This window comes from Nelumbo nucifera, chromosome 5, assembly GCF_055504915.1.
Source record: "Nelumbo nucifera cultivar China Antique chromosome 5, China Antique-T2T, whole genome shotgun sequence".
NCBI lineage: Eukaryota > Viridiplantae > Streptophyta > Magnoliopsida > Proteales > Nelumbonaceae > Nelumbo > Nelumbo nucifera.
This window is the reverse complement of record NC_142653.1, coordinates 4,503,695-4,519,072: the sequence shown is the minus strand read 5'-3', so window position 1 is coordinate 4,519,072 and position 15,378 is coordinate 4,503,695. Positions and strand designations below refer to the sequence as shown.

Here is a 15,378-nt window from a genome sequence, read left to right as displayed (position 1 = left end):
AATTTCTTTGGATCTTTGCACCCCAATACCCGAAGGCCTGGGATTCCCAATGCTACTGCCATCAAAATTTAGTTTGACAAGCCTAGGAGGTGGAGGGTTCCACATGAGATTTAAATTCTTCTTCCTTGTAACTGAGCTAGCAACTTCTTTCCACTTTCTTAGCAAATCGTTTGTTGAAAAATCTGTAAACTCCTTCATTGTCTTCAGCCAGTGTATTACTCTTATATAAATCAATTCTACCATATTTTCTAAGCCTCCCTCCTTTTCCGAGAAGATCCTTTCTTTCCTTCCATAAAGTCCAACAAACAGCAGCTCTCACGCATCTCCACATAATTCTTGATCTTTTCGTTGAGCATTCAACAAGTGAAGAGGAAAACAAGTTTTACAGGCTAGTTGGAGGTGTCCACCTGCACCCAAATAGAGAAGCAAACCAATCCCAAATATTTTTTTCCAAAACACAAGATATTATTAAGCGGTACCCAGACTCACCAGCAGCTTTGCATAAAACACAACAGTGTGGAGATAAACAGCTATTGGGTCTTTTTCCTTGAAGTCACCTGTTTGATTCTTTCAAGGATAACTTCCCAACAAAAGCTCCCAACCCTTGGAGGTATAGGCGTACACCACACTTCCTTGATAGGGAATGACAGTCCAATAGGAATTTCTGGTTGTATCAGGGCTTTAAAGAAGGATGCACAAGTAAAGGATCCAGAGGGAGACAAAGACCAGATCCTACCATCTGTTTTTTTGGGTTCCAAGAAAATCCCATCAAGAATGGACAGAAGAGAAGAAACATTATCCAGTTTTGTGTCCCTGAGTGCTCTTCTCAAACCCAAGTTCCAACCAAACCCAGAATTTGAGTTTGAAGAAATGAGGAAATTGGTAATTGGTTTATTTTTTAGGGTGGAGATTGCAAATGGAGCCGGAAATTGTTCTTTCAAAGGGGTCTCCCCAACCCAAACATGTTCCCAGAACTTTATGAGATTACCCGAATGTAAATAATACCTGATCCAAGGAGAGAAGAGAGGCAAAATAACTTGGTTGGATTTCCAGGGTGATGCTCTTGTAGCCATAGCCAGAATTTCAAAGTCCCAACCAATCTCTGCAAGCCCATGAATACTACAAATTATCTTAGTCCACAATTTCTCCCTCTCCAAAGAAAACCTCCATAGCCATTTCCCTAGCAAAGCCAAATTCCTCTTCCTTATATTCCCAATGCCTAGCCCTCCATCCTGCTTATTCCTACACACCATCTCCCATCTAACCCTATGATCCTTTTTTTCCTCTCTCGGCTCCCACAAGAAGTCCCTCATTAATTTTTCCAGCTTGCTAGCCACCCTTGCAGGCACCTTAAAGACTGAAAGGTAATAGATGGGCAAATTAGCTAGGGTAAGACCTGATTAAGGCAATTCTTCCCCCAAGAGATAGGTAGTTTTCTTCCAAGAAGCAAGTCTCTTTTCAAACCTCTCCACTACAAGAGTGCAAAAACTTCCTTTTTGAGGATTATCTCCTAGAGGAAGACTGAGGTAAATCAAAGGCCAATTCGATACTCCACACCCCAAAAAATTTGCACATTCAAGGATCTCATTTTCCCCCATATTCACGCCTACAACACAACTTTTGTCAATATTAGCTTTCAGACTGGACATTTGCTCAAATAGTTGTACTGTAACTTTCACATTCCTAATCCAATTCATGTCCCCCCCTCACAAAACAAAATCGTATCATCTGCAAACTACAAGTTTGTTAATGGTATACTTTCCCCTCAATGCTGGGAAGAAATCTACCACCGTTCCGTTCACCAAAATAGAGTAGTGGCAAGACCGAATACACCCCAACACCCATCTGCACCATCTATCTCCAAACCTAAAATTAGTCATCATCTCCAACAAAAAGGACCAGTCTACAAAGTCATAAGCTTTTTCCAAGTCTAGCTTACAGACCACCCCCTTCTTCTTAGATCTCTTGAAGTCCTCCACACTCTCATTCGCTATAAGAATTAGATCAGTGATTTGCCTGCCCCTCACAAAAGCTCCTTGATTATTTGAAATGATGGTATTGAGCACCTGTCTAATCTTGAGGGACAAAACCTTCACAATGATCTTATATAGATTGTTCACTAGGCTAATAGGTCTATAATCCCTTGGATGTGTTGCCTCTCTCTTCTTGGGAACCAAAGCAATAAATGTGGAATTCAACCCCGGCTTAATCACTCCTCTTCTGTGGAACTCTTCAAAGACCATCATTAGCTTCCCTCAAAACCTCCCAACAATCTTGGTAGAATGCCATCGTAAAACCATCTGGGCCCAGAGCCTTTGATCTAGCCATGGAGAATACTACCTCCTTAACCTCCTCCACCTCAAATTTTCTCTCCAACCACTCCCTATCTTCTGATCTCGACCTTGGCCAATCCATACCCTATTACTTAAGGGTTTTTTGTATATAGCCCTAAAGTGGCTAGCAAACTCCCTAGCAATCTCCCCCTGATCATATAAGGTTATCCCCTCTATTTCCAAGTTTGAAATAAAATTCTTCCTTCTTCTCCCACTTGCCAAGCAATGAAAAAATTTTGTATTCCTGTCCCCCTCCTTCAACCACCCACACCTTGACTTCTATTTCCAACTGATTTCCTCCTTAAACAATTCATCCTCCAGTTGTTTCCACAGATTCCACCTCTGTTCTTTGTCCTCCTGTGTTAAATCTCCCCTTCCCTCCTCATCCAACTCTTCCAATTGATCAATTACAGTTTGCTTTCTTTCTTCCAACCTCCCAAATTCTAAGTTGTTCATTCCTTGATTTTACCCTTCAATAGTTGTAATTTCTTATGGAATCTCATTCCCTTCCATTCTACTTCAGGGTCACTCTCTAACCACCACTCCTTGATTTTATTAATAAAACCCGGGTGAAGTAGCCACATGTTCTCAAATCTGAACGGGGAAGGCCCTGTGCTTCCCATCTCTTCCACACCAATCATGATAGGCCAGTTGTCTGAAGTTACTCTTGGAAGTGCTCTAAAGGCCAAGCTACCCCAATGTTCCTCCCAATCCACTGAAAAAAGAAACATGTCCAACTTAGAGCAAATGGGATTCACTTGTAAATTGGACCAAGTGTAACTACTGCGGGCCAATGGAATCTCTTTAAGTTCAAAGCTTTCCACAAATTGATTAAACTTCCTCATGCTCGTGGTCACCCTCTGTCTAGGATTATTTGTTTCTTCCGAAAACCTAATTACATTGAAATCGCCTCCTAAACACCACGGTCCATCCCATTATTCCCTTACATCCCCCAATTCTTCCCATAGATTCCTCCTCTCCCTATAATCATTAGGTCCATACACCACGGTCATCAGGTGAGAAGTCCTTGAACAATTCACTTGTTTTCAACCAATGAATAACCTTAATAGTTATTCCATCTACAACTTCCTCCTTGGATCTTTTAGTATTCTTAAAGATCCTATTCTATATTTCTTCCCATACTGACCAAAGAACAGTTGCTCTTGTAGCTCTTCACATGATTCTACCACACTTCTTCGGTTGCTTGTAAAAGTTTGGGTCAAAAAGGCTTACCACGTCTAGGAGAGGGGTCCACCTACAACCAAAGGGAGAAGAGAAGCAAAGACTAAATAAAAGACACAAAAGGACAAGATGCTAAAAGGTGTGTGATTGTCTCACCAAAACCCAAGTAGGGGCTACAAACATGGGGTGAAAGGCAAATGTTTGGCCTTTTTCTTTGCAACAACTCCTAAGTATTGATTTTTCGAAGTGCAACCTCCTAGCAAAAAGCCCTGATTTTGGGAGGTACAAGACCACACAAAACCTCCTTTGTTGGAAAATTCCCTGCAAGGTTAGCGGACTAAAGGACATCATAAAGACACACAAGTGAAGACAACCGAGGGGGAGGGTTTCCAAATTCTACTATCCAAGCAAGATCGGTCCAAATAAACCGACCCTAAGAGCGCAACAAGTTCATCCACCATCTCCATTTCCGACTCCCTTAACCCTCTCCTCGATCCCAGATCACACGAATTATTAATAAAAATGGAAGAGACTACTTTCTCTTTATTTCCTGAAAGGAAGTAAAGGGTAGGGAACCTATCTCTAAGTGAAAACTCATCGACCCAAGCACCTAGGGGTGAGCAAAAAAAAACTGAAAAAATGAACCAACCGAAACCGAACCAAAAATTAGGTTAACCAAACCGATCGATTCATTTTTGGTTCAACATTAAAAAAAACCGAAGGTACCAGTTCGATTTTGGTTACCCAAACTAGAAAACCGGTAGTTAACCGAACCAATCGGTATACATATATTTATATTATATATATATATATATTATATTTTCTATACATTATAAATTAATAAATATAAATTATATATAAATATATATTTATAATATATAATATATTATTTATTATTTAAAATATAATATTATATTTTTTTTTCTAGTATTTTATTATATATTTATATATTTTTCTATAATAAATATTGTAAATAATAAAAAACCGACGGTTAACCGATTGGCTTCAGTTCGATTTCAAAAACCGGTAACCCCAGTTAGGTTTCAAAAAGAACCCCTACAAGTGTCTTCCTAAAACAACTCTTTATTCCCTACACAAGCATTAAATTTGAAAAATGGAATGATAAAAGGTAAGAGTTCATGAATAGCTTTCCAAGAAGAACATCGAGAGGCCCTAGGGTTGAGACCCACATCCCAACAATTATCCATCATTCCATGTATGCTAACAACCACTCTATGCCAGAGTCTATCTTGTTCCGACAGCAATCTCCACGCCCATTCCCCCAACAACACTTTATTCCTTAACCTAATGTTTTCTATCCCTAGGCCACTATCATCCTTACTTCTACAAACCACCTCCCACTTCACTAAGTGATCCTTCTTGGTATCTCCTGGCACCCATAGGAAATCCCTCATAACCTTCTCTAACTTGTTTGCCACTTTTGCTAGTACTTTGAAGGTGGACATAAAATACATTGGTAGGTTGGCCAAAGTTGACTTAATTAGAGTTATCCTACCCCCCAATGAAATGTAATTTTTCTTCCAATTTGCAAGTCTCATAGTGAATCTTTCAATCATTGGATACTAGAAACTCTGTGTTTGGATTTCCTCCCAATGGTACTCCAAAATAGTGTTGTAGCAAATCCCCTACTTCGCACCCCAAGAGCCTAGCTAACAATTCCATCTCTTCTTCTTTCCATTCACAAAACAATATGATATCATTTGCAAACTATAGATGTGTAACCACCACTTCCTCCCAATTCTCCAACCTTTAATCAAATTGCTAGCTACCACCCTTAAAATTATCTCACCCAGTACATCAGCCACTAAATGGAGAAGTGACACGAGGAAATACATCCCTTTACCCACCTACACCATCTTTCGCCAAAATCCCTACGAGTGAGGACCTCTAGGAGGAAATCCCAATCAACCAAATCATAAGCCTTTTCCAAATCCAACTTGCACACCAACCCCTTTTCCTAAACTCCACACATCCATTGCCAATGAGAATTTTATCCATTATTTGTCCCCCAAATGCAAAAGCCCCTTGATTTGGAGAAATTAGTGAAGGATGTTTTTTTATTCTTAAGGCCAACACCTTAGAGATGATCTTGTACAAGATACCCACCAAGCTTATTGGTCTGAAATCCTTTGGTTGTAATCATGGTTCAAAGTATTGATACGCCTCTACATATCAAAAAAGGCGCATCGGTATTAAAAACACACGTAAATACATTTTTTTAGTTTTTTTTTCAAAATTTGGTTTTTGGGGAGCTAAAAATGAGTTTTTTATTAAAAAATGGTGGGGTCCCGAAAACAGGTGTTTCAGGACCCAAAAGATACAATACGATACACCTGATACGGGGCATATCATAGTGATTTTTTTAACCTTGGTTGTAATGTATCCAATTTCTTTGATATTAAGGGAATGAAAGTTGCATTTGCTCCCGAAATGAATTTGCCCCTCACAAAGAATTCTTCAAAAACCTCCATTCAATCAACTCTTATAATCTCCCAACAATCTTTATAGAATGCCATCATAAAACCATCACTTCTACTTCCTCAAAATTTCTTTCCAAACTGTTCAACAACTCTCTGTTTCCTAACCTCCACTCCAAGTCCTCTAAACTTTCCCTTGAACTCCCCATACAATCATAAAGTGTCTTGAAGTGGTTTACAAAAGCTTGTGCTATCTCTTCATCCCTTGTCAAAATATGTCCATTTCACTCCAGCTTCAAGACAACATTCTTCTTTCCTCTACCATTGGCCAACAAATGAAAGAAATTGGTGTTTCTATCCCCTTTCTTGAGCCACTTGCATCTAGATTTTTGTCTCCAACCGATCTCCTCTTTCCTTAAAATCTCCTGAAGTTCCTTTTTTAAGTTCCACCTTTCTTCCCTATCTTTTATGCTCAGATTTCTCTCAATTTCCAAACCATCTAAATCCTCCAATCTTCAGATAATCTCAACTTTTCTTTCCTCAACTCATATAGAGACCTCTTTATTCCAAACCTTGATTCTAGCTTTCAACAATTGTAACTTCTTGTAGAATCGTTACCCCTTCCACCTAAAATCCACTTGATCCTCCCCCCACCAATCTGTCACCTTAGGTATGAAATCCGAGTAACGTAGCCACATATTCTCAAATCTGAATGGACAAGGGCCACCTCCCACCCTTCGTTGGGATAGGTTAATTGGACAATGGTCTCAAATGGGTCTTGGCAAGGTTGTGACAACCAATCCCCTCCATTCCATTTGCCAATCAGTAATGAACAAGAATCTATCAAGTTTGCAGCAAGTAGGGACTTCTTGAAAATTTGACCAAGTAGAGTTTGCCTGTTAAAGAGGTGGGTCCCTCAATTCAAATGTCTCCGCAAATAGATTGAATTTTCTCATACTAGAAGTTATCCAATGACTTGAATTATTTGTTTTACTCAAAAATCTTATTACATTAAAGTCCCTACCCTAGCACCAAGGGCCCTCCCAAAGTCCTCCATTGCCTATAAGCTCCTCCCAGAAACCCTCCCTTTCCCTATAAGAGGTAGGACCATAAACATTAGTTAAAACACATTCCTAACCATCGGTCTTTCTTTTCAACTTTAAGGATACCGAGTACTTTCCGATTAGCTACTCACCACATTCCCCCTTTGCATTTTTCCACAGTGTAATGATTCCCCCTGAAGCTCCCCAAGATTGTGCATAGGCCCAGCTTGGATCCTTAGCTAACCAAATGCTCCACACCCACCTTCTGTCTACCTTGGGTAGCTTAGATTCTTAAATTAAGACTATGTCTGGCTTTTCTCTCCTCAGCATATCCATAACTACTACTCTCTTTCTTGAGCTCCCCAAACCTCTTACATTCCAGCATAACAACTTCATAGGCACCACTCAAAAGCATACCCTTACTAAAAAACCCTTTCACAACTTCTTCTACCGACGCTCCCCTTATCATAATCCACCTCACTTAATTTCTTTTTTCTCTTCTTTAAAGTCTCTTCTCCCCTATTCCTAAACTCTTCTTCCCCTTTCTTTTTTTAAAGAGCTATTTACTCTTCCTACTTTCTCCAAATTCTCCATCATCTCCACTATCCTAGGATTCGGAGTGTCACCCTCCTCATCCCTCTCTAGTTGACCCACATATTTCTCTTCTACTCCAATTCTAACTAACTCCAAAATAAGCTCCCAAATCCTGTTTCCAAGCTCTTTATCCTCTTGTTCAACCGACAATCCATCAATCACCTCTGTTTCTTGCACCTTATCACACAAATTGGCAAACTATATGGTTGGGCTGGTCTCACTTGTAGACATGACACACAAAGGACTAGAGGAGACATTAGTATTTACTAAAAACGAGTCAATAGCATTACCTTGCAAATGGTAAGGACAGTCTAGAGAGTTTGACATATTTTGACCACTAATTGGTCTCACGTTAAAAGACACCCTTTCAAAACCAACACCTGGAGTGTTATGCAGGGATACTTGTGATGCATATCTCTACTTCTGAGTTTTGGGATTGTTAGAGTACACAAAACAGGGGTATTTTGGTCATTTGGGTTTATCTATTTAAAAGTAAAAGGTCTGTTTTATTTAAGTTTAAGTTATGTGTCCCATCACTTATGAGGGACAATATGGTCTTTCCTGTAACTATGTTATTGGAGATAAATACAAGTGGGTCGATTCTTCTTCTTCTTCTTCTTCTTCTTCTTCTTCTTCTTCTTCTTCTTCTTCTTCTTCTCCTGTAACCTAGGACTAAACAAGGTTTTCACATGGTATCAGAGCGCATGTAACAAGCTCAGATCTGCTCGTCTTGCTCTTTTATTCTGGTTTACCCAGTTTTTTTATCGCTTTCCTCTCTAGGGTTTTGCAGATTTCTCAAGAACCATTGGGAGATTAAGGGAAAGGTTGAAAAGGAGTGGTCATTTTTCTCTGCAGGAGGCCTTCATGCCTCCGGTTTGTGGTGCAGTGGCAGTTTGTGGTGATTGGTAGGAAGCTCTCTATTCGATGGTATGAAGAGAGCAGGTTCGGGTGAACAGTGTTCAGTTGAGTACAAGTTGGTTCTGCAGAGTGCAGTGTAAGTGTTTGGTTTAATGGCCGAGTGGTTTCAGCCCTTGTATTTGGTGTGTGAATGGTTCTGCAGTAAGCAGTATAGGTGTTTGATTTAATGACTGAGTGATTTCAGCTCAGCTCTTGTTTTTGGTGTGTGAGTGGTTCTGCAATGTGCAGTACAGGTGCTTGATTTAATGACCAAGTGATTTCAGCTTTTTTGTATTTGATGTGTAATGTGTATTTGAAGAAGTTGGTGGTGCTGAAAGTGAGATAAGTTTTGTGGAAGTGCGTGAGGTTGTGCTGAATATTTGAAGGTGAATACTCTACATATAGCAGTGATTTCTTTGTGAGGTCAGGCGAATTAATTAAGACGGCATCGATGAGAGATGGGAATGACAATAAAACAGGCGTTATGATTTCTCCAGATTACCTAAATGTTCAAATGACATCTATTAAGTTGAATGGTGAGAATTATGTGCCGTGGGCAAAATCTGTGGAGGAGTTTTTAAAAGCCAAGAAAAAAATAAAACATGTGAGAGAGGAGAAACCCTCCTCTGATTTTCTAGGGTTTAGTGACTGGGAACAGGAAAATGCACAAATAATGACATGGTTGTGGAATAGCATGGAATCAAAAATTAGCGTGAACTTTATGTTCCTAGATACAGCTAAAGAAATCTGAGATCATGCTAAGAAACTATATTCCGGGCAAGACAATACAACTAGGGCGTATCAGTTGTACCAAGAGTACTTTAATCTGAAGCAAGGCAATCAAAGCTTGGACGAATACTATGCAAGTCTAAGGAATATCCGAAATGAGCTCAATGTGTATCATCCTCTAACACAGGATGTTCAGATTCAGCAACAACAGCGTGAGAAACTTGATGTGACAAGGTTTCTAATGGGTTTGAAGGATGAATATGAGCCTGTCTGAGCACAAATACTGGAGGGGTCTGCTCTTCCCTCACTTGAAGTTTTTACCCGTCTTAGGAGGACATTTATTGAGTCTATAGAGCATTCTTCTCTCTCAGACAGATCTGGTTTTGTGGTGACTAGAGGGGGAGGCTGTGGAAATAGAAGTGGTGGTGGTCGTCGTGGACTTCCAGGTAACCGTGGTGGTCCCATGTTTAACCGTGCTGGGGGCCGGAGTGGAGGTCGGGACTCAAGGGGAGGTTGTGGTAAAGGAAGAAGTAATGCCCCTAGTAAGTGTACATACTGTGGATTAGAGGGGCACACGGTTAATTTTGCTATGATTTACATGGTCCACCCAACACAGGCTAACCATGTTGTGACTAAGGGTAGTGGTACAGCTACTGAAAGTCAACAAACTGACCCGATCCCCTCCACATCTACTGGTGTTTCTGGAAAGGAGATGGTGAGTGTACCCCGTGCAGTATATGAGCAGTTCCTTCAGACATCTTCTCAGTAGAACAAAGCTACCCTTGCCCATTCAAGTATGGCTTGCTTGGCTTCCAAGCCTTCACACTAGATCATTAACTCCAGAGCCTCAAACCATATGTCTGGGACTCCTAATGTATTTTCTTCTCTTTCTCGGTCCTCCACATTTCAAACAGTTACTCTTGCTAATGATTCTACATCTCCCATCTATGGTGTTGGTGATGTTGATTTCTCCTCCTTGTCTTTATCATCTGTTTTATATGTGCCCAAGTTCCCCTTTAACCTTATGTCTGTTAGTAAATTAACCAAGTCACTTAATTGTTCCATAACCTTTTATCCCTCTTCTTGTGTGTTTCAGGATCTCAAAACGGGCATGAAGATTGGTGGAGGGAATGAAGCAGGTGGATTGTATTACCTTGATGGTGGTGGCCCTCCAGTAGCTTTTCAATCGTCTCTTACTCCTCTTCAATGGCAATGCAGACTTGGTCATCCTTTTCTCAAGGCTCTGAAGTTGTTGGTTCCTTCCTTGAGTCATCTTTCATCTTTGGATTGTGAGTCATGTCAGCTTGGGAAACATCATTCTGATGTCTGGGGTCCGATCAAAGTAATGTCATACAATGGCTATAAGTATTTTGTAATTTTTGTTGATGATTTTTCAAGGATGACATGGATTTATCTTATGAAATATCACAGTGAATTGTTCTCTATTTTTCAAAAAATTTATGCTAAAATACATACCCAATTTGGTGTTCATATTAAAATTATTCACTCTGATAATGCCAAAGAGTACACCTCAATACCATTTCAACAATACTTAGAGCACCATGGATAAATCATCAAACTTCTTATGCCTACACCCCTCAACAGAACGGTGTAGCTGAAAGGAAAAATCGACATCTCCTTGAAACTACCCGATCTTTGATGCTTAATATGAATGTCCCAAAGCAATTTTAGAGTGATGTTGTCCTCACATCCTATTTTCTCATCAATCGGATGCCCATGTCCATCCTTGGAAGTCAATCCCCCTTCTCGGTGTTGTTTCCCACCTTGTCTCCGTTTCCTCTCACCCCAAGAGTCTTTGGATGTATTTGTTTTGTTCAAAACTTGGGGTCTGGTTTAGACAAGTTAGATGCACGAGATAATAAGTGTATCTTCCTTGGCTACTCAAAGACTCAAAAAGGGTATAGGTGCTATAACCCTAACTTCCCTAAGTCATTTGTGTGCTTCGATGTCACCTTCTTTGAATCGTTTCATTTTTTCTCGGATACTGTAGTTTCTTCTCCTTCCCCCGTAGTTCTGCTTCTCGTCCCTATTGCGGATCCCCTTCCCGTGGTTCCCATTCCAGTTGCAGAAGAGCACCGGCCCCTCCTCCAATTCAGCCCCCATTGACAGATCCTGTCATTGCTTCTTCTCCCTTGGACCTTGATCTTCCTATTGCCCTGTGGAAAGGTAAACACACTTGTACTTCTCATCCTATTTCACACTATGTTTCAACTGCTCACCTTTCTGCTTCTCATCGCAACTTTATATCATCGCTATTATCGGTTTCCATTCCCAAGACTATTCAAGAAGCCCTTACCTCCCCAGGGTGGCAGCAAGCCATGGAAGAAGAACTCTCTGCTCTACAACACAATCACACGTGGGAACTCACTGCTCTTCCTCCTAATAAGCATGTAGTTGGGTGTAAGTGGGCCTACACAGTGAAGTGTCTTCCAGATGGCAGTGTGGAGCGATTGAAGGCCAGGTTAGTGGCCAAGGGCTATTCTTAGTTGTATGGTGTGGACTATATGGAGACATTTTCTCCTGTGGCTAAAATTGGTTCAGTTCTGGTGTTGATTTCATTAGCTGCTATGTATGATTGGCCTCTTGTGCAACTTGACATCAAAAATTCTTTCCTACATAGTGATCTCATTGAGGAAGTGTATATGGAGCAACCGCTAGGGTTTGTTGCTTAGAGGGAGGATGGTAAGGTTTGTAGACTCAAAAAGGCAATTTATGAACTGAAACAATCTCCATGCACATGGTTTGGCAGGTTCAGTGAATTAGTGAAAGACTTTGGGATGAAACAGTGTTAGGTAGACCATTTTGTGTTCAGCCATGACTCAAAAGATGGGAAAATCTTGCTAGTGGTGTATGTGGATGATATTGTCATAACTGGGAGTGACAGTAATGGGATTGATAGGTTGAAGAAATTCCTACAGGACCACTTCAATACGAAAGATTTGGGTAAGTAGAATTACTTCCTGGGAATAGAAGTTGCAAGGTCAAGGCATGGATTCTCAAAGAAAATATGTTCTTGACCTACATGAAGAAACAAGACTGTTAGGTGCTAAACCAGCAGAGACTCCAATGGAACTTAATGTCAAGTTGAGTGTTGATGTAGGTGAAGAGTTTGATGATCCGGGAAGATACAGGAGGTTGGTGGGAAAGTTGAATTATCTGACTATTACCCAGCCAGATATATCACTTGTTATGAGTATGGTGAGCCAGTTTATGCAACATCCTCGGATTCCTCATTGGGAAGCAGTTTTAAAGATTGTTAGGTACCTGAAGGGGGCTCCAGGTCGTGATTTATTATACCAAAGTGGAGGGACTCTTGAAATAGTAGGGTATACAGATGTTGATTGGGCTGATTCTATATCAGACAAGAGATCAACTACAGGGTATTGTACCTTCCTTGGTGGCAATCTTGTAACTTGGAAGAGCAAGAAACAAACAGTGGTGGCAAGTAGTGCAGAAGCTGAGTACAGAGCTATGGCTCATACCACATATGAACAAGAATGGTTGAAAAACTTGCTACAAGAGATGGGGTTCTCGATTGACAAACCAATGAGACTATACTGTGATAACCAAGCTACTATTCACATCTCTTCCTACCTAGTCTTCCATGAGAGAACCAAGCATATTGAGGTCGATTGTCACTTTGTGAGAGAGAAAGTGATAAGTGGAGTGATAACCACATCTCATGTGAGCTCAGGAAAGCAGTGGGCAGATCTCTTTACAAAGGGATTGTCTCGAAGAAGAGTAGATTATATTTGTAACAAACTAGGACTATGACATATACTCTCCAGCTTGAGGGGGAGTGTTGGAGTACACAAAATAGGGGGAGTGTTGGGTTTATCTATTTGAGGGGGAGTGTTGGAGTACACAAGATTTGGGTTTATCTTCTTCAATGCGGATGAGGGAGCATTGGTGCTAGAAGATGATAGACCAACATTATGGTCTCCTAACTCACGTCCAACCTTTTTCATCAAGTGATCACATGTTCTATCTTTTGGGGTTGGGCCCAAAGGGCCAGGACTAACATATCCCGGCCCACTATTATTATTAACTCAAAATCTCAAACTCGAGCCTGGGTTGACCCATTCAAAGGCCCATTTAGTGCTCTTTCTTCTTTACTCCCATATGTCCCCTCCACATGACACTAGTTTAAATTTGAGTTTTCCCTGGCCTCACCACTTGAGCATGTTACCACCTGCGCAAATGTTTTAGTTTTATAGAGAGCCGTTTGAACCTTTGCTTGTGTCTTCATATTACCATCAATAGAAGGAAACCGGATCACGTCTTTCCGTTTGACAGACCCTTCAATTCCCATATTTTTGAAACTTGCGCAAATCTTATAGTTTTACATAGAGCTGCTTGAACCTTTGCTTGTGTCTTCATATTGCCATCAATAGAAGGAAACCAGATCACATCTTTCCGCTTGCCAGACCCTTCAATTCCCCCATTTTCAATCCTGCTACCTCTCTCTACAACTTCTCCCCATGGTTGCCTCAAGCCCAGCTCCTGGCCATGTCATCTTCGTCTTCCTCTAGCCTCCCAACTCTCCACCATTGTGCTTCAACAGAGGTAGTAATCCAAGCTCTATATTCCTGTTGGAATAGCTTAGTTTGGTATTATATTTATTCTGTTTAGTTTATGGTCTGTTTGCTCTGTTAAAACAGTATTTTTTATCATTGTTTATGTACTGTAAGTACAGCAGCGGCGTAATGCTGGTGCCGCCAAACAGATTTGAACTCTCCAAACACCTCCTCTTCTCTTCACCCTTCTCTCTTCTCTTCTTCCTTGTTTCTCCTCTTTTATCTGCTAATACATTCGCCTGTGAAGATTCCTAAAGGGCTTTGCTCCAAACAACCTAATTTGCACAGCTCGAAGGTTGAAGCCTCAAAGCTAACCATCTCTCCGCCACACAGTTTTGCAACCATGTTGAAAACCTCATCCGACCAGAGGTGAAAAGGTAGCCCTAACACTTTCAGCTCAATACAGCTCGTGGATTCTACAGTCTTTTCGTTACAGATTGGGGACCAGTTTTCTACCAGCACTAGACCTTGATTTGTTACCACCAAAACCGTTACAAAGTCAAGAATAAGTGCCCGTAGAACTGCCAACGTCTTCTGTTCATCAAAAGGGAAAATTTGCAGTTCTTCTGAAACTTTCAGAACCTCTTTAATATCTTCACCTAGACTTTTCCAATCTGTAATTTTCTTGTTTACTGAAATCGCCATATTGTTCTCCCAGTCTTTCTTAGGTTTGTTCACCCACATCTTCATCAAACCTAGTCTTGCATCAATCTGGACATCATCTACTGAATCATCTTCCTTCTACTCTGTATCCTGCCTTCCAACATCAGTTACCATCTTTTTGGACTGTTCCTGAAACTCTTGATTTGCATTTTGAATATTCTTCTTTTCTCTCACAGCCACTAAGAAATCATGTAATGTTTGTGCTACTTTATCCCAACCCGAAGCCTCTTTTCCTTCAGGGAAACAAGTAAACTGTTTCATTCCCTCTCCGTAAAACTCATAGATGCCAAAAAACCTACCTTTCCTGTTCATCTTTCTTTCAGAAGAGTATTTTCGGTCTTCCTCCACAAGATAGCATTTCCATTTTCTTGTTTGTATCGTTTATCTAGGTCCCTCAAAGAAGCCTTGGAACCACAGAACTGCCTTTCCTTCAAGGGTCAACAAGGCTTTTTGTAGTTCCACCATCTTCAGAACTACTACTCCTCTGGTCCAGACTTCTTCCAAACCAAATCTCTTTGCCTCTATCTTCATAACTCTCCTCATCTTCATGTTGGTGCAAACTCCATCTTCCTCCATGAAATGTGCATCACACCAATGTTCACCGTTAATTAAAAAGATCTTCAGAAACAAATAGTTAAAATAATCAAACATGTCAATTCCATATGTATATGGTTCTCTGATTGATAACCTTCAATGGGCAAGTTCAACCTAATAAAAGAACCTAAAAAGTTCAACCCAATAAAAGAACCTAAAAAGTTCAACCTAACTCTGATATCCTCGGGTTTGGAGAAGGATGTGCACCAACCTAATAAAAGAAGAAAAAATCTAGATACGATCACACATCAGAGATCAAAAACACATGTATGATAGGTACAGATTTAGGTAAGCCAAAAACGAGAAC

The 15,378-nt window shown here is 40.5% G+C and overlaps 1 protein-coding gene across 21 annotated transcripts in view; it reads right to left on the bottom strand.

Moving 5' to 3' along the window:
- LOC104590018 (ATP binding microtubule motor family protein) overlaps positions 1–15,378 on the bottom strand; it is a 30,226-nt gene that overhangs the window by 3,701 nt on the left and 11,147 nt on the right. The window lies entirely within an intron of this gene.